This window comes from Emydura macquarii, unplaced genomic scaffold (genome assembly GCF_026122565.2).
Source record: "Emydura macquarii macquarii isolate MOO-44397 ecotype Brisbane River unplaced genomic scaffold, CSIRO-AGI_Emac_v2 contig_554, whole genome shotgun sequence".
Lineage (NCBI taxonomy): Eukaryota > Metazoa > Chordata > Testudines > Chelidae > Emydura > Emydura macquarii.
The window spans coordinates 280,787-301,165 of NW_027130691.1; the positions used below are offsets into that span (position 1 = coordinate 280,787).

The 20,379-nt window shown below is 44.1% G+C and overlaps 1 protein-coding gene across 2 annotated transcripts in view; it reads right to left on the bottom strand.

The window, feature by feature from the left end:
* The window catches only part of ZNRF3 (zinc and ring finger 3), a 226,862-nt gene that overhangs the window by 186,610 nt on the left and 19,873 nt on the right, over positions 1 to 20,379 (bottom strand). The window contains exon 1 of one of the 2 annotated variants that reach the window (XM_067539388.1): positions 15,533 to 16,163. The exons of the other annotated variant lie outside the window; for it this stretch is intronic. The gene's annotated coding sequence lies outside the window, so the exon portion shown is untranslated. Of the gene's footprint in view, positions 1 to 15,532; positions 16,164 to 20,379 lie in introns of those variants that run through there. 2 annotated transcript variants of the gene reach the window in all.

Below are 20,379 nucleotides of genomic sequence, written 5' to 3' on the forward strand. Positions count from 1 at the left end.
TTATTGCTCGCACTAGGAGGAGAGATTAGACCTCCTGCTGTAAAACAGTCTTGTGAGAGTGGTCCTTGAAGAGGGGTGGGGAAGAGGGTGAGGGGGATAGAAACAAATTGAAGTCTTTCTGCTGTTAGAGGTTTTTAAGGTGAGTCTTGACAAAGCCCTGGCTGGGATGATTTAGTTGGGGTTGGTCCTGCTTTGAGCACGGGGTTGGACTAGATGACCTCCTAAGGTCCCTTCCAATCATAATCTTCTGATTCTAAGTCAATAGACCACATCCACCATGCTTAGGACCCACTGAGCCAATGTGACATAAGTCCAAGCATAGAGGAAGTGGGAAAGACAATAGGCAAAAGTAGAGCAAGGAACAGATTAGTCTGGACGTACTGATTTGCTGCCCTTAACAAGCCTGTCAAAAATACATGTTTAGACTGGGCCATTGGTCAAGAGGAACCTGCTGTCGCAGAGGAGGGAGATGATGGTCACCTTCTGTAATTCCGGTTCCTTTTTCTCAGCAGGGGCTGAGGTATAAAGTTCTGATATCTGTGAGGCTGCTGGGGCTAGAATTGCTTTCTCTACATTGCCAGTGTGTAAATTCCAAGGCACTGAAGCGTTGCCTCTGAATCTTGCAGGCTCTGTCACCTATTGTCTATCTTTTCTGAAAAGACAGATGGACCCTCAAACGGTAAATCCTAGATGGTCTGGTTTCCCTCCTGAACTACACCAGAAGATTGCAGCCACAAACACCACCTCATAGAAATAGCAGATGCCACAGAACAATCTGAGTCTGCCGCATCCAAACTGTCCTGAAGAGCTGTCCTTGCCCCAAGCTTACCCTCCTCTACCAGGAGTGAAACCCTGCCTGAAATCCTCTGGTAGCCTGTCTTTAAACTTCATGACGTTTTCCCATAGGGTAAAGTCAGATCAATTTAGGAGGGTTTACTAGTTAACAATTCTATTCTGTAGACCTCCTGTTGAATAATTTTATGAGCAAATAGGTCCAACTTCTCAGATTCCTTACTCTTCAACATCAATGCTTGGTGGCCCTGACTTTCCTGCTCATTAGCTTTTGTCTCCACCAAGGAGCCTGGTGTAGGTTAGAGCACAGGTGTTTGAAGGGATGTAGTAGCTCCTCTGTGCCTGTTTTGCTGAAGGCAGGAGAAAAGAAGGGGTCTGCCAAAGTGTTTTAACCAGTTCCAGAATTGCTTCATAACTCAGAAGTACCAGTCTGGCAGGTCTCACAGAAGCTAAAATATCCACTACCATGGGGGATTTCTCACGGACCTCTTCCTCTTGAATATCTAAAACCAAGGCCACCTTTTAAGCAGTTCTTGGTGAGCCTTGTAATCCTCTGGTGATGGAGAATCACATACCATCTCTACAGCCTCATCTGGTGATAAGGAAAACAGCTCACCAAGATGCTGAGGCAATGGCTGGTTTGCCTCTTGCAATGTAGGAGCTCTCTTGAGTTACTCAGAGTTCCAGTTGCTCAGTACCAGGAATCAGAGAATGTTGCTTGTGATGCCAGTGATCTCAGTGCATGCTTGAGGAAGTCAACTCAGACAGGTGAGGAGAGGTGGAGGCACACCCTCGGTGTCCAAACATGGTGATGGTGGGCCTTAGGGTTGCACACACCATTGTCCCTTGTGACACACCCAGTGCTGGGACATGCGTGGACCCCAGGGCTCTGATGGAGGGTAAGCTTCTCATCTGGTATGGGGGACACAAGACTCCAGTTCTGAATCTGACAGTTTGGACAGTAATGGTGGATCAGAACCCATGTGGACAGGTAAGATGACCCCAGAGATGGCAGTGCCAGGGATATTAACAGCAGCTTGCCCCTGAAGTGTACTGGCCTCCTAGGCACCAGGAGCAGCAGGAGTAACACCTGCACTTGCAGAGCTGGTGTAGGCACTACAGATGCTGGTACTGACTGGAACCTTTCCTGCACCACTAGGAACACCGGTACTGAGAGGGTAAGTAATTCTCTGGTGACAGCATATGCTTCCAGTGTTGCTGGTATCAGGATTGGGTCTTGGGTCTAACCAATAGAAACTTTAGGGGCTGAGGGACATGGCCCAGATTCTGGAGTAGAAGTACCCCCCATTGCTTCCCCTCAAGAGTCCCTCCCAGAAATCTTGCTTTTATCTGGCCTCGGTAACGAAGCTCTTACTGGACAAGGTACCATGTCCTTGGCAGATCTGTCTCTCTTCTTTGCTGCTGTAGACACAGAACATGGTGCCAAAGACATCTCGGGAAGCACACTCTGCATCAGTGGTGCCACACTTGGAGTACACTCTGCACCCAACGACTCCAATGGAGAGCAAAGTGCCATCTCCATAAGGAGACAGACAATTAAATCTCACTGTTCTGTCTTTTATTGAGCAAGGCTTAAATAGTCCTCAAATGTGGCACTTGTCACTGATGTGGGACTCCCCCAGACATTTTAGGCAGCTGGGGAGTGGGTCACTGATCTCTATTGATCTGGCACATGACCAACAGGACTTGAACCCCAAAGAGTGAGACATGGCTCCAGTCCCAGTATCAGAAATCAAATTTGGTGCACAAGGGAAATAACGCATATTGTTAGTCTTAGGTTTAGTTATCTAATTAACTACTAAGTACTAAATGAGAAACAAACTACATACAAAAAGAGTGAGGAGCACTCCAACAACCATCGCTGGCGATAAGAAGGAACCGAGAGGAGTCGGGGCAGCTCCACCCACTTCCACTGGCAGGTGGTGGTGCACAGCTGTAATGGACACTTTTGCTGCCCTGACAAGTACCACTGCGGGAAAAAGTTCTCCAGCAATTGTGCATGAGGCATGCATTTTCATACAATAAATGGACACATGCAATCACTCAAAGGATCCCTTTGTTGTATTCAAAGTTACAGACAGTTGCTTACCTATAACAAGATTTTAATAGGATTTACTCATGTTAGCACTGCTAAGTCACTGTTTAGTGCCCATCTGTCTAGATTCATGTACTGTGCCGATCACCATGGTATCCAAGCTCCATATGGTGATTAGGTGTTTATACAATGCCTATTTTAAATACATTGTCATAGATACCTGTATCTTGAGTGAGCTGGATGCTAGCTGAGGTAAAGAGTCATCAACATAGTAGTTAAAAATATTGCAACTGGAACTTAGTTATGGTTGACGATACACTTGCCAACAAGAACTCAAATGACTTCCACACCCCACTGCAGTCTGTAGTGCTAGCATCTGCTCAGTTTACAAGATGGATTTCATTTTTCAAGCTCACTGCCTGTAGGTATATGCTCAGCTAGTACAATGTCATATAAGAGGCTATCTAACTAGGTATGACAGAATCATAGAATCCCATGAAGCTATATTCTTGGTCACTTTTCAGACTATAAGCACACTTCAAGTAAATACCATTCCAATTTGATACACCTTGAACTATTGAGATGTATGTAATTTTGACATTTAGAAATTCAAATGAAAGACTGATTTTCTTTTGATGGTATTTTAGCTCTTGTTATGTGCACTGGATTATTTTTTATATAATCCCAAAAAGTGCACTAGGCATCTAGACATTTCTTGGTGTGTTCAGTTGTTACCAGAAGGGTGATTAGATATTTGAGCTGTAGGTTAACACTTTTCTGATTCTGTGACCAACTCAGACACATAGAGGATCCTTTCTTTAAGAAGATTAACCCTTCACTTCCCTCCAGTAAATAATGGAAAGGGACACCCTTACCTCTCAACCTTCAACCTTACCAATACATGACAAAATGACCAGCATGTGGAACACCTGAGTTTTGTTGCACTCTAATTGAGAGAACATAATGGTCTAAGATCTGCTTCTAAAAGGATGTTTATTCCCTCCCTTTGTGAACCAACTAAACCAGTTTTGATCCTCTGTAAATGATGAGGGGCTTCCCCTGGGGCATGGCGGGGGAAGGGAGGGTGGGAACTCTTTACTCATGCAATCCACCAAACTCAATCCTGCTGCTGCTTCCCTCTTCCCCAAATTTAACTAGTTTAGGCCAACAGTATTAGCACTCTGCTGCCTTATCTGCCCTTCTGGAACCCGAAAGGTTCTCAAGTAGGAGCAGCAGCAGCTTCTGCAGATACTGTGTTCCTCTCTCCCCATTCCTTCCGATGAGCAGAGAGAAGCCACCACTGGAGGGAGCCAATGATTGTTTGAAGGATGCACAGTGTGCTAGCCTATGAGGAGTGCAGCTGCTCAAGGCCTGCTCTACTCCTTCCTTCACCCAATGAAGAATGTGTTGGTCTTAGCTATTCTCTCCCATCCCCAAGAGCCATCTGCTTTTGAGCAGCTCAGCTTCTTTTCTCCTTCCAAGGTCTCTGTCTAGTTCTTTTAAGGAGGGAAGAGGAAGAGAGGAGTAAGGGAAGAGTCTTTTCCCTTCCAGTTCTCACCCCCACCAAGCAACTGCTTCTTGTCTGCAGAATATGGCCTCAACTCAGGGACAAAGCCTGAATCAGTAGCGGTGTAGACTGCACCCCAAATTACTGAGGGCCTGAGAACTCTAGGGACATCCCTTCCCAGCAAAGAAAGACTCCCATCCTAGAGAGCCTCCCAGGAATAAGTTGTTAAAGCATGGAATGTTTGCTAATTTGCATGTGAAAAGCAGTGATGTGAAAGCCTTTTTTAGTTGCAGTATGATTTCTAATTAAAATGTTTGTGAGCAGCTTACTTTATTAAATCCACACTTTGTCATGTTCTGAGACCCAATCTACACTAAATATAACTGCATTTTTTGTAACCAGTTCGTGACATTCATCTGACCCAGTTAAGTCCATGTGCCAGTGTTGTGAAAAAGCTATGTTTCGGGGGAGAGGAAGAGTACTAGCCTTGCTAATATCAGTGCATTCTCCAAAAATGTAGATAGCTATCCGCTCCATGCCGTAGCAGGGGATAGAGTGCCCAGACAGCAGCATATATAGGAATGCTTTCTGGGATACTCTTTCCTCGGTGTGGTAAGGTAACAGTCCACCCAACTGGGAAGTTTTTTCTATACAGCAAAATAAGGATCGGTAGCTGGTTACAAGAAGATAACCATGTGACAGCCTAGACCACTGGCAAGCATGGTACATGGTGACCTGCTATGGTCATTAACTATATCAACCATGTTGAATGTGGACACAAGATACATTTAGAACCAACTATGCCACTACCTAGTTATAAGCTTTTAAGCCAGGGAGCATTGCCAAGGTGAGAATTCTTGTTCTCTGTAAGGGTGGGAGAATGTTGTGTAACTGTATACCACTGTCTTTAAAATTACCTGCTTACTGGCTATTTTATTTGTCAGGAACCCAGCCTTAGAAATTGTACAAGCTGGACCGTGTCCAGTGTTTTAAAAAAAGACATGCAACATTTTAAGATAAGTGATTAAAACAGAAGAGAGCGAATGGCTGCACACTACCATGATTAACAATGCCCTGGCCAGCTCATGCCTAGATGCTATGCTGCCAAGTCACACTGTAGCAGTGATCCCCAAACTTTTTAGGTCACCCCCCCATCCCTGTCCATGCCCCCTCCCTCCCAACTGGGGCTGGGAGCGAGGCCACAGTCAGGGCCAGGGGCTGCATCTGGGAACAGGGTCCGAGTCGGTAGAGCCCTGCACAGATACAAATATTCCACGAGAATAAACTTCTATCCCACTCTCAGTCCACCCTCCCTCTTTTAGATGTATCCAAACCGCCAGTCAGCTGTTTGCAGCCAGCTGCTCCCCATCAGCTGTTGAGCCCATGCTGCCCCAAACAGCTGATCAGCTGTTCATACACACACATATCCCCAAAACAACTGTTCAGCCCCACCCACTGCCTAACAGCTGTTCCAGCAACACCCGGGGCTAGCAACTGCTCCAGCCCTGCCCCAGAAATCACAGAGGTCCCGGAAAGTCAATCTGTGACCATCTGATCCGCACGAAATGGTCCACAGCTATAAAGTAGATATCTGCAGATTTGCAGGGCTCTAGGAGTCAGGAACAGTGGCCAGGGCCTGAGGCAGGGCCACAGTGGCTGAGATTGGGAGCAGGGCGACAGTGGCTGGGATTGGGAGCAGGGAACAGTGGCCAGGGGCCACACACCAGGGGCCAAGAGTAGGAGCAGCACTGCGGCAGCTGAAGCTGGGGGTAGGGCCAGGGGCCAAGCGGAGGACCCATAGCCAGGGACGGGAGCCCCCCATAGGGGCTGGCCTGGGCCCTTCTGCACACCTCCCCCAGTGTTCCTCCATGCCCTCCTGGGGGGGCGCACTCCACAGTTTGAGGACAGATGTGCTAGAGTGTCCATTTGGCACGTTAAGGTTCATCCTCATTCTTTGGGTTCGAGTCCATCTGAAGTTATCCCAATAGCGTCTAGGTTATTTATTTGTACTTTTTAGTATGTTAGGGGAGTAAATTGATCATGTTTCAGCAGAGGAGAACAAGTATCAAGCTGCATGGTACCTGGAAAGTGATAGCAACTCCCTGCAACTTTAAGTTCTTCCCTGTTTCACTGGGCCTGTTTTTTTTCCACGACAGCTCATCTGGTGGCCTAGACTGGATGTTCTGTGTGGCTACATACCCCTGAGGCCTGCTGTTTCATTATTAATATGGTTCGTTACAGTATCAAGAGCCTGTTTTAGAGCTCTTTACTTTTGCAACAGGGGGACTCTGTTGTGGAGTTATAATTAAAGAAGAGAGACCTGGAGTTGTAAAGGTATTTAGACAGTGCTGCACTCAGTGTTGCAACACCTAACTGACTTAGGAGACTAAATCTCATTTTCGAAAGAGATTTAGGCTCCTAAGTCAGTTGGGAGTTGCAACACCAAGCACAGCAATGCCTAAATACCTTTGAAAAAAATCTATGCCACAGTTACTTAGCTTCAAAGAAGCAAAATTGTGGGTCTCATTTACTTCCCCTTAGAGGGTGGGGCTCTGCTTGAGTTGACATGTACAACATCTTGTTTATCTCTGTTCTGGAAGAGGTTTATTAGAGAGACGAGGTGGGTGAGGTAATATATTTTATTGGACTAACTTCTGTTGGACCTGAAGAGCTCTGTGTAAGCTCAAAAGCTTGTCTCTCTCACCCACAGAAATTGGTCCAATAAGAAATATTACCTCACCCATCTTGTCTCTTTAATATCCTGGGACCAACATGGCTACAACGAGACTGCAGACTGGCTGCCAGATTGTGGTTTCTGAGCATTTCTTACTGAGACTGTACATCCGTGACAGTCAGAGGGGAGCTTTTGCTTCCTGCCCACTCAGGAATTGACTGAAAAGACTCTTCAGGGAGCTGGGGCAGCTGCAGTTGGAATGGTACATAGGGAACAGACTTTGGCTTTTGCCTAAAAGCCAATGCCTAAGGAGGCAAGAAATCAAGAGCCAGAGCAGCTCTGGCTAGGATTGTAGCAGAAAGCTGAGGCCCAGCTGTCATTTCCCCCACACGCAGAAGGGCAGCGTCCTAAGCTCTCACCATTTTTTGTGGCCTTCTGAAGCACAGACAGGCCAGCTTCATGCTGAGACCAACTGCCAAAACCTCAGTGTCCACTGGACCATTCCAGCTCTGCTCCTTGCTGAGCTGTGTGTGCTAGAACAAGCCCATCAGAAAAAAAATTACACAAGAATGGCCATACTGGGTCAGACCAATGGTCCATTTAAACCAGTATCCTGTCTGCCGACAGTGACCAGTGGCAAGTGCTTCAGAGGGAATGACAAGAAAGCCGGGGCATGCTCCCAGCTGGGAGCGGGGCAAGAAGTCCTGGCTGCTACAAGCCTGGGGTGGCTGGTTCCCAGCTCCCAGCTGTGAGCCGGGACCAGGAAAGCCAGCGGTGACTGGAGCCTGGGTCCCAGCTGCAAGCCAGGACCGAGCGGGATGCAGTGGCTGACACCCACTGCAAGCTGGGATGTGGGTGGCTGGATCCCAGGTCCCAGCTGCGAGCCACGACCAGGGCAGCTGCCACAGAGCTCTCAACTGTGAGCTGGGACCAGGCAGGATGCAGACGGTTGCTGCACACATCCAGGCTCGGAGCCAGGAGGGATGTGGCGGCAGGCAGCATTGGAGCCTAGGTCCAGTCATGGAGTCAGGAGGGACGTGGTGGGCAGCTGCTGCCTGCTGCGAGCCAGGACCGGGCAGGATGTGGGTGGGATGTGATGGCTGCAGCCGCACTCCCAGCTGGGACCAGGAAGTGGGGAAGCAGCCCACAGGGAGACATGGAGCTTGTGGGTCTCTCAGCTCCCCCCACACTGCTCCTGAGATAAGTGGACGTGCTTCTAGTGAAGAGGCACTTGTCCACACTGCCCTCCTTAGGTTGGTGATCAGCCATCGCAAAGTCAACATATGTCGACAAATTTATCTAGTGTAGACAAGGCCCTAATCTAGCCACTAGGATGTGATAGCAGGGAGCTGAAAGGCTCGCTTTACCTTCGGTATCAGAGTGGCTAGCCTCTGCAGATGAAGAGCCCTGCGTGGAGGACTCTGATAATGTGGACGCTTTCCCTTTCTTTGGCCTCACAGGCCCAGAGAGCTCTGAGCACTTATGTTTCTTCAAGGACTGCAGAGTCATGGCGAAGGGGATCTCCTTTCTCTGCCTTCCGGTAAGGCCAGGGAGGAACTCCTTCTGATTGGCTAAGGTGGTATTGATACCAGGGGAAGGGCAATCTCTATAAGGATATATCCAAGGTGTCCTTAGTTTCTGGTCAGCAAATTGGACACTTGGCCCTGACATGACCCTCATCCAAGCACTTCAGGCAGTAACAGAGGGTTGCTCACAGACAGGCATCAGTATGTGACACAAAGAGCAAGGTTTCAAGTGCAGGGACGTAGGCATAGCTTCCCATTACTAGACAGAGCCCAGAGTTCACTAATTTATGAACAGTGGCAGCCAGGAGGTAAGAGACAGAGGGGTTTGAGGACTCAACAATAAGTACCACTAACTACCAAAAAATACTAACAGCATGCTCCATCCACAGAGGGTAAGGAGGAATTGACAGGCAGGCAGGGCAGCTCCACTCTTTGTGCTTTCAACTCAGAGACAGCTGTTGCTGCTTCATGGGCATTGCTAAGGCAACTCTCCAGCACTGGTGCAGGAAATGTACACATGCACACCCACACACCCCTTGTATAATGGACATGGACAATCATTTGAAGAAGAGTTTTATGGAACCATATTCCATCAGAATACACAGTTGTGTCCAATTTGAAACATTTTGCAAATTAAGTCAGTGTTGCTGGAATTTAATTTCAGAAGAAAACCAGAAAAGTACCATGTCAAAATATTGCACTGAGCGTTTGACATTTCAAAATAAAAAGTTGTTTGAAAACAAATGTCTTTTTTTTTTTAAATATTGTAGTTGTGTAATATATAGTACAAAATTTTAATAAGGTCAAAATTGAAACAATTTTTATTGACCCCAAATTATTTTTTTTGGAGGGATGAGGTGGTAATTTTCCTTTGGCAAATTTCTAAGTTTTCAGTTTTTGTTCCAGTTCAGACAAAGCCAAATTTTGAAGTCTCAATCCTTCACAAAACAATTCTGTCCTCCCCCAGCTCTGTTAGTAAGTAAAACAAAAGGCTCCACTTGGGAGTCATTGAAAGGTGAGAGCGCAGGGAAACCAGTTACACCTTCCTGATCCTGTGCTGCCCAGTCCCAGAAAAGTTTAGAGCAGGCCTCCAGTTGCTCTAATTTCCACCCTACTGGCATAGGGTCCCTAAGAGGCCAGTGGAGGATAGGAACAGCCCTTCCCCCACAACCTACTCCCCTCCCCTTCCCTAACCGAAGGTAGATGGAGGGAATTTATGCAGGAGCCAACTCTGGGGCTTCTGCCAGCCTTACACAGTGGAGAGTTCCCCTTCAGAAGGGGAGATTCTCCATTGGCCACCTATGACTGGAATCTGCCCACTTAGCATCACATGAGCAGCACACAGAACAGAGCAGACTGGCAAATCCATCCCAAAAACTTTTTTGGGAAATAGTAATCCATTATAATCCTTGGCTATAGGGTATACAGGAAGGATCAATTTTAGATGCTGCTAATGTGTGTGCATGGGCCATGTTACTGAGTTATGCTGGGAACCCTAAGATTGGAATTTCCTGATGTGTGAGAGAAAACTCAGTCTTATATTAGCCTTATTCTCATTTAAATTTCCTTTTAAAGAAGGAGTAAAGAGAAGGGCAATGCAAAAGTGCATATCACTGAATTATCCATTATGACTGCATTGTATCCATTATAACGACTGCACAGGTTTGGAAAACTCAGGATTGATGAGAGATCAGGTCATATGATCAGATCTCAGACAAAAAGGCATGACATCTGCCTTTATTTAAACACTGTCATTAACATGACAACTTTCTTTGCATTTTAAAAGGGTATTTCTAGATAATTATAGGATAAATATATATGTGTTTGGTATTGTTTGTGGATTGTTATGTGGGCAGGTATCCCTGTTTCTGGCTTATATTGCTATAGACATGTTGGTACATTGATACCAATATTTGGTGTGTCATTGCTATATTTTTTTTAGAACACAGGAAGTCACAATATAAGCGTTTTACACAGTAGGTACATGGATAGCTAGCTAGGGCAAAGTTGTACTCAGGTAGGAATGTAGGTGTTATTTACCTAATATATAAATAAGATGAATTAATCAAGCCCTGATCTGAAATGGATGCCATGTGAAACACCATTTCTATTCAGAAAGCTGTCAAAGCATGTATTTCTAGGTAAATATATGCATCCGCTGTACTTGTCTGAAATAATGTGTGCTTATTACATTAAGAAAAGTTGTACTGCACAGGCTCAGTAAGACATCTTCAATCCCTTCTATTGTCTGTTACCCCTCTATTTTCAAAATTACAAATCACATTGCACACTGAAGACTATGGAGATGCTTAGTTAGCATTTTTAACAACAAATTTGTTTGCAGCGTAGCATAACCAGATTGGTCCCAAGATAGCGAGACAAGGTAGGTGACATAAGCTGCGGCTTGACAAAGCCCTGCCTGGATGATTTAGCTGAGGTTAGTCCTGCTTTGAGCAGGGGGTTGGACTAGATGACCTCCTGAGGCCCCTGCCAACTCTAATATTCCATGATTCTAAGTAATATATTTTATTGGACCAAATTCTGTTGGTGAACAACAACTTTCTAGCTTTCCCACGTCTACAGAATGTAAATATAGTTCAAATTTCTTTCGCCTTTCCAGAGAAGTTGCCCTTGTACTGCCAGACTATATATTTCCCTATCTTTCTCCAGGACATGGAAGTATGAAAATGAGAGTATGACACAAAGATGAAGTCTAATAGCTGATATTGTGGCAGACATTTGTAAAGGTGTAGCACATTTTTACTTAAGTAATTTCTAACAAAGAAAACTTGTTAAAAGAACTCACAACCTTTTTCTGCACTTCCTGACAATCTACAAGTCTTATACTGACATGATGCTATTTTAAAATTCTCTATTTTATGATAGAGCACTATATTTTATCAAGACTCCAAAGGAGGAGTCAAACTTCCACACTGATTGCAGTTTTAATTTTAATTTAATAGACTTTTGCAAAAAGTCATCTTAAAATTGAATATGACAAAAGAAATAATGAAAGATGTTGCATACTAACTAGACTGTAAACCAGGATAAAAATTCTTCTAGATTCAAGGGAATCTGGAACTTGCGTTTGCTTGCAACTAACTATCTACTCAAACCTTGAGGGGCTAGTTCATCTCTTTGTAGAAAGAAGAGCATCTGGTACTAGGAGCTGCTGAGATAACAAGGAAAAGCAGTTCTGATTTTTCTGGTCTATAACATGACAACATGTTGCCAAACCATTAGCTAGTCCAATGAGAATCAGTTAGACCTACTACTGATTGCAAGATTTGGTATTTCAGAATATGGCAACGAGCTCCCTCTGCTGGTCAGCAGTAAGCTTGTCACTAAAAGTTTGTCGCAAAAAGCTCTCCAGCTCTCATCAAGGTGGTTTTATTTTGACCGCAAAACAGGGTAATTTTGTCGACAAGAGTCATTGCAGTGTGTACACCAGGATTGCTTTGTCAACAAAAAAGTTACCTTTTGTCAACAAAACTCTCTAGTGTAGACCAGGCCTAAGAAAGCACATGATCACACCTGTCCCAGCTGAAATTAAGAATCTAAAAGCCACTTTACATCAGATTCACAAACACATCCCAATGTCTTCTTATTTGAAGCTTTGCTTCAAAATGAATGGAGGGGAGGTATGCATGAGTAGTATTCTGGAAGAGGCAGGGTGGGAATGCCAGGTAAGCTCCCAATATCACTAAACAAAAGGCTGACAGCAGAACACTAAGCTAAAGGAGAATGTACTAAGTGGATAAAAGTGAGACATTAACCTTCATGATAAATAAGAAAGACAAAGCTCAAACAAAACACCAGGACATTGCTATACACTTTGGCAAAGTGAACACAAACTTGCCAGGGCAGTCTAATACAGAATCATTGATAACAATTGTTTTGAGTTTTGAAACTGTTCTTAGGAGACTTTGGTTCATCCCATTGGTCTTCATGGCAACAGTGTGATGCTACAGATATTTCTGCTGTAAACAACCTGAGATGCAAAATATGGGGCCAGATCCAACTTCCCTGATGTAAGGGGTTTAGATCTGGGATTGTAGAGATGGGCCAAACCACAATGTAGTTCATTAGTTATGTTTGATAAATATCTAATTCAAAGTCTGAGCCAAATTAGTCTCTGGAATAGTTCTACCGAAGTCATAAAGATACTCCATTAAAGTCACTTACTGCAGTGCAAACCCGGAGTCCATTGTAGTCAGCGTAAGCAAAAGAATAGGACCAACGAATTATGCCAGCAGTTAGTTTGCCTCTTGATTTATTCACAAATATCTTAATTAAAAGTATTTTAGGGGCCAGGCACTGAAGTATCTAGGCATAAAATTGCATTTAATACAAAACCTGCTTACCACACTTCCCTCCCAACAGACAGTTCATTCATTCAAACGATAGCTATCTCCTTCAACAGCTGGCTGTTAAAAACTCGATCTCTAAGGGACCTAGGCTAGGGATGTAACCAGGTTACTCAAAGAACACCATCTAATCACAGATTTAATAATGCATTAAAACCAGAGGGTTGTAACTCTTTGGTTGTACACTGGGATGCAGTTATTTCTAGGATGCTCAATCTACTTACTTTATTCAATAGAAGATTAAGAAGCAACTTGATCACAGTCAAAGGCATAACAAAATCGAATAGCTGGAAATTAAAGTAAGATACATTCAGTCTGGAAACAAGATGTTTTTAACAACTGGGGCAATTTACCACTGGAACAACTTGCCTAGGATGTAGTAGACTCCCCATCACTTGTAGTCTTCAAATGAAGACAAAAAATAGGCTTGAGCTCAGTCACAAGTTATAGGCTTTTGAGAGGAATCACTTCATGAAATTCTATGGCCTGTGTTAGGCAGAAGAGCAAGTGATCATAATGCTTCCTTCTATCCTTGAGTTCTGTGTGTGAAATTCTGGCCTCACTGAAATCACTGGCAAAACTCCCATAGACTTCAGGAGTCAGGACTTCTCTCAATAGATATGTGATTTGCAGCTTGTGTAGACGTACCTGTGGTAGCGGTGATCTAGCTAGCTCACTAAAAGAGGAGTGAGGACACAACAGCCACACAGGGTTTGCTGGGAATTGCACAAACCCACCTGACACCATGCTGCCACATCCTCTCTTCTGTTTTTCAGGAGCCAGACAGACTACAGCCATTGAGAGTATGTCTACGTGAACTGGTAATCACGCCCCTGGCTGCAGTGTAGATGTACCTTATGAATGCTGTGAATCTGGTAACCTATTTGCAGCACTTCAGGGAGCTGAGCTGGAGGAATTCTGATTAAACAGACCAAAGAGAAGCCTCTCGGACACTTTGAGGATCCCATTCTAGGGGAGGAATTGGGGAGACAAATGCCTTACAGATATCTAAAGTATGTTAAGTCAACCTTTGTCAGCCAAACTATCATCTCCTCCAAAGATAACTGTTGGACAAGACCAATTTTGCATAAAATCATATTGACTGGCATTAATTATGCTACAATCCTTACTGGTAGCATTCCCATATCAACCACTCTATGGTTTTGCTCAGGATCAATGTCAAGCCAACTGGTCTATAGATACTTGGGTCATTCCACTTATTCTTCTTTTTAAATATTGACACACTAGCTTTTTTCCAATCCTCTGGAACCTCCCCAGTATTTGATGTGTGTTAAATAACACCATCAATGGCTAAAAGTTAAGAATTGGCCAATGAGAACTCTGAGGTGCAGTTATCTGGTACTAGATATTTAAAACTCCAACGTTAGTAGTTATTGTTTAATATCCTCCCTGATAACTGTTGCAATGCAAACCTCAGATTACTGAATCACTGAGTTGACCCTTTTGCTGCTAGATAGACAAACATTTCAGTGCTGCTGTTTCCACTGAGTTCCCTGTTAAATTCAGGAGTAGTGACACACTTGGGCTTCTGGAAGCAGAAATGAATGCAATTAATCACCTTCTCTGTGTCAGATAAGAGTGGGTCTGAACAACAAAGAACAATGGGAGACATGCAGGGTGGGAACTCATCTACTTCCAATTCTCTATTAGAAAGTTTACAGTCTAGGTTTAATCCTCTGGTACAAACAACCCAAACTGCTGTATTTTCCCAGGGAAAAGATAATTACGTGTGTGTGAAAGAGAATTATCCGCGTTACCTCTATGTCATTAGCCTACCGCTTCAGACAATTCTGCTGCCTAGAAAGCTAGAAAGACAGCAGCTGAGGATGCTGGGGTACCAGAGAAAGTGCGACAGCCACTCTTGCCTCCAAAGTATATAATTCAAGGCAGTAATAGTGTCTAAAGGGGAGCTTCAGTCTCTGTGGCTCACAACCGTTGTCCTTTAATCTCAGGATGACAGCGAGGAGGGCCAATTTGTACCAACAATGGTGTGGACATCTGTCCACTAAGAAGTAGTGATCCTTCCAGCCTTGAAATTCATGTCACATACACAAGCAGCACACCAAAAGGTCATCATGTGGAATAGCTTTTCATCACCACCAACCTGGTCTGGACTCAGACCAACAGCTGAGAGATTAAAGTCTCTGTGTTCCACTAACTTCCTGCACTACTAGTACTTCACGCTGAGCTCACCAGTTTGGACTTTAAATGTAATGCTTACCTAGAATGCCATCCTAGAAATCTCTAACATGAGGAAACCAAATGTCAGCAGGTTAAGCACAGCAATGTTCATGACCACCTACCCCTAGAAGCACTTTGTTTTCTTGGCAAGACTTGGAGACTAGTTTATCTAATTTAAAACAGAGAAACACCGCTGATGCTACTGAGATTATTTTGGTGGTTTATTACTGGGATGACTGAACCTCTCTGTCATTTGACAAATGAAGCCCACATGAAGACATATTATTGCTACACCATTAACAGTGATGGGGCTCAATGTGTCAGCAACTGCATTTTAACCCCCTAATTTCAGACATTCTGTAGTTACTACTAGTGTTTTATTAGGGACATGTAGAAGACTGGACTTACTTCCGATGCACCCCTCATGGTCAAGTGCAGTGTAGTAGTTCTTTCTTCTCCAGCACCCCTTGCCAAGTTGTGCCAGTTCTGTGGTGGGCCATCTCTTTTCAGGACTCAGCCCTCCAGCCGGGTCATGGTTTAGTACCACACATCTTTCAGGATACTCCAGTCCCAAGTCTACATAACACAATACATGAAGTCCCAGTGTCTTCAGCTTCTTCTGCCTGGGAGTTATTAGAAATGTCAAAGACCCACACCCTCCTTCCTCACAGTTTTTTATTAGAGCTCAGCCTGATACCTGCAACATTCCTTCTTGCTTTTATTTCAGCTCTCCGCCTCACAGAGCTTCGTCTCTGAAAACTCCCTCCTCAGGGGCTGCCCCAGTAGTCTACCCCTTCCTACAGCTCCTCTCCATAGTCCCCAGACTTCAGTCCAAACACCCCTTAGGCTTTATCATCACTGCCTCTCGGGCTTCATTGCTGCTAGCTTCTCACAACTCAAGAAAACATGCCTCATGGCCCAGACTTTGCTGCCCTGGCGCCCCAGCCTTCTTTCTAGCTCAGAATCCACTAATTCTGACCAAGAAAAGAAAATTTCAGCTCTCTCTCACAAATGTTTCTTTCCTAGCCTCTTTTTCACTGCTTTGTGCCCCTTCCTTTCTGAAGCTCCAGGTCCAACCCAGCTGGTTTTGATCACCAATTAATGCCTAACACCCCTCCAGGTGCCACCTATTGGGCTCATGCTTTCATTTATCCCTGGTTAACCAGTGTGGAGTTTATACACCTCATCACATGACATTTCTATGGGGAAGGAGATATGCCACACAAAAGCTTCAGGCCTGTACACCCAGCTGAACAGGTGCCTCAATATATGCAGACATGTTCATGCAAATACCAGAAAAAATATACAAAGAAGAGGAAAAGCCATTCCATGGCTGGGGGAGCTATTGAGCTTCTGTCAAAAAAGGAAATACTCATCCCAGGTGGGTGAAAAATAATTTTACACGGCTGGACTACACCATTAAAATGCTGTGTCCCACATTGAACCATAGATTTCCATTCAGGTCTGATGTCTCTTTGCATCTTCTTCCTTGGGAGGAATAGCAGAGATCACCATTAACCTACTCATTCATCTCCAAAAAGAAACAACAATTCCTACTGATATGGGGAATAGAGAGAAACAGAGACCACAAGTAAATGAGTATAGCATTTAGCTGCCACAGTACAAATACCCAGTGAGATATTAAGATTAACTCGACTGCAGTGATTTGAAAGGTACGCCAATGTTGTTGTTGGGTTTTTGTTGGGTTTTTTCTAACTTTCAAAGTAGAAGCAAAAATAGGTTTCCCTGAATTCATGCTGGAATTTAAGTGCCAGCTGATATGAAATCTTTGCATAGAAACTGTGGATAATCTCAGGCAAATGTCACAAATCCTGACCCCAACTGTGGGCAACTTTTGGAGGACAAAGAACAGACATTGAATCCAATCAGACAGAGGTGCAGATTGTGCTGATAACTAGTTAGCTGTTCAAAAAAGCTTCAAATTTATCCTGGGACTTAGGAGTTGGTTGCTAATAAACAGTGGGTACTTCGTTGTGACAAGGATATGATTTAAACAGCAAATTGGCTGTGTAGTATCTGAGACACTTGTAAAATAAATCTATAGTTTTCACGTGTACTCTTGTGATTCGTGAGCTTAAAAAAATGCTGCCCAGGCCAGGATACAGACAAGATAGTTTGTATTGTAGTAATGTGCATCAGCTTCCTTCTTGTAGCAATCTCTAGGTGATCTAAAGCCTTTTTGTACTGCCACACTCCTGTTAGTGTGCTATCTATAGTCTTTCTAATAACATTACTGCTACATGTTATGTAACTGCAAGTGCCTCAGTCCAAGAGAAAACTGGGTGATCTGCCTGGGTATGGTTTTATTCCTGTTTGTTGTTATTGTTAGTCCTGATTACTATTGCAATGGCACACGGACATACCGATCAAGATCTGTGCTCTTGTTCTGTTGCCCACTGTACACTATGAAATAAAAGATGGTTCTCCACCCCAAAGCTTTTGTGGAAGTTTATTTGAGTCCAAATGAGTCAAGTTAGCACCAGTGTCTAAAGTGAGGATTATGGACAGAACATAGGAATATGGGCAGTGTAATGCACCACATACATCCTCATGCATTAGGGTGACCACAGTACTGAGTGGCAGAATAAAATACACACTATCGCATATTCTGTGTATACTACCCCCCAGGGGAAGTTGAGGATGTCTTAATTTTCAACAGCCTCCCACAGTGCCCTAAAGACCATCAGTTTCTGCTATGGGCTGGAGCCTTATAGTTAAATATATGTAACAGCAACAAGGTGGACAAGTCTGTATAAGGGACACCAGTAGATTTATTGCTTAGAAGCTTTTGTTTAAAAGTTATTCATAGTATTTCAAATATGATTTACGGTTTCTGTGCATTAAATATTTTTTTACTAAGAAACTGTATTTCAGTCTCTCTTTGAAGTTGATTAGGAAGTACTAATACCTGCATGTCAAGAATTTGCATACATAGCCCTGAACTTAATTCTATGTCGTCATACTTTCTGAAAAAAACCTGAAAAGACAAAACTCTTTGCTTCAGCAAAGACTTAAGCAGAGGTGCAGGAGAAAAGGGAGTGTCTTAGCATTGTACATAATATTGCCATTCCTCTACCCAGTTATATGTGCTGATTTGGAGTTCATTTTGAGACTTCATACTGTTATTTTTAAATTGGAAAAATCAGGTAGTGTCTCCAGAAGTGTCCACTCCCTACAGTTACTACATGCTATGCAGGTTGGCCTGTAAGAGTTTCCAGGCAGATCCAGATAGATGACTGTAAAGATTTGACAGCTGAGGGAGGGTTGTGGGGCTGTCATTGGGAATGGGTGTCTGTGTGTTTATTTTTAGAGCACACATTCAGATCACATATGTGCTCCATCCAGATCACAGAACATTTGGAAATACCAAGGAGCTGCATAGAAAATATGCCAAACCTGATTAGTCTCCTCTGATACCACCTCAAAGGTGAGGCAAGAGATAAGCATCTACTCTTCCCCCTCTCATAGGTGCTGGAACTAGAGGGGCGGGTGGCGCAGCCGCACCTCCTGGCTTGAAGTGGTTTCCATCAGACCTAGGGTTTACAGGTTGGTTGAATGGCTCTCAGCTCCACCACTGTACAAATTGTTCCAGCCTTCCTGCCCTTTCTACATTTCAGATGGTGTTAGTAGGGAGCCAACAGCCCTGATTCACTTTCAGAAGGGCCCTTGAACCTACAAATTCAAATCTCACATATTCTGTAGGGAACAGTGCATTCTGGGGTACAGGCACTCAAGGTGGGGTGGGGGAGTTATTCCTCCTCCTAACAACCTGTACTGGGAGAAAAGAGCCTTTTTTCAATAGATTCAGGCCCGCCCATGCATGCACGCATGCACGCACGCACCTTTTTTGTGCTAGGTGTAAAGCTGGTAACCTTAAATCTTCTCAAACACATTCCACAATGGGCCATGTCACTTGGTACTGATCAGGAAGCCTGTTCTGAGAATCACTGAGTGCTTAATGAGTTTCAGCTTTAGAAGTAGCATAAACAATTTTAATCTTTGGCATCTGCAGATATATTTGCTTTAAAGACTCAAATACTGTAATTATTTTCTGCCTCTTGCACTTTCTAGAGAGTGACATCAGATCCGGAGGTCATCTCAGCATGTAATTAGGGATATCAACCACTAGATGTCTTCATAACTCTTCAAAAACTCTGCAGTATTTCTGTGCATTAATGTTCCACATTTCACAATAAAAGCTAGAGCTGACCAAATAGTGGAAAAAACTTCCACAAATATTCATTTGAATTAAAACAATTATCTTCCCATGAGCCTTTTATTTTCACTTTCAAACATTCAAGCTTTATCAGTGCAAATACTCACTGCACATCAAATGTTATGATCAGCATCCTTCAGTATTTGCTGAAAGCAATTTTTCAGTTCTATAGGCAATTGTAAAGTTCCAAATTTAAAATTCACACTGCATTGATCAGTCAATGTTAAAAACAACTCATTAATTTAGAGTTAGACATAACACAAAGGATGCTCCAAGGTGGCTTATGTGCCTTGCCATTACATAAAATCACAAATCAGAAATAAATACATTAGTCTTACCTATCTTTTCAAATACAAACAGTAATTACCCGCACACTATCCCAAACTATGCTTCTCCACCTAGCTCTTCTTAAAGCCAAAACTATCCAAACTAAACGGACACTGAATTTTGAAGAGTCATGATGAATTATTCACAACCCATTTGTTTAAGAAAAACGGTTTGTGAATTATTTTGAATGTATAGTTTCAGGTCCTCCACTGCCCTGTACCTTAGGCCTTGTCTACACTAGCACTTATGCCAGCAAAACTATTGTTGCCCAGGGATGTGAAAAAAAACCCCACACCCTGAGCAACATTAGTTTTCCCCGCTTAAGCGCTTGTGTGGACAGCACTATGTCAGCAGGCGATGCTCTCCCGGTGAGGAAGCTACCTGGCTGCAGGTACCTGGGGATTGGGTGGGAGGAAGTGGCCCAGGGACAGCCATAGCAAGTGGCTGAGTCAGGGGCAGAACCCCCATCAGCGTGTTGTGGCTGGATCCCCGCTGACTCAGTGGCAAACGGCTTTGTCGTTTGGGCTGGAACGCAGTGGAGTCAGGTGGGCCTGCGTCCCCCTTCCCTAACCACCCCGGGAATGCTTGGCATCCTCTGCACTGCTGGCCAGAGGACACTGAGCTTTGTCAGCCCCGCCGGACTATAGGGCTGGGAGCTTTAGACTATTTTTCCTGCCCCGCCTGCCTGAGG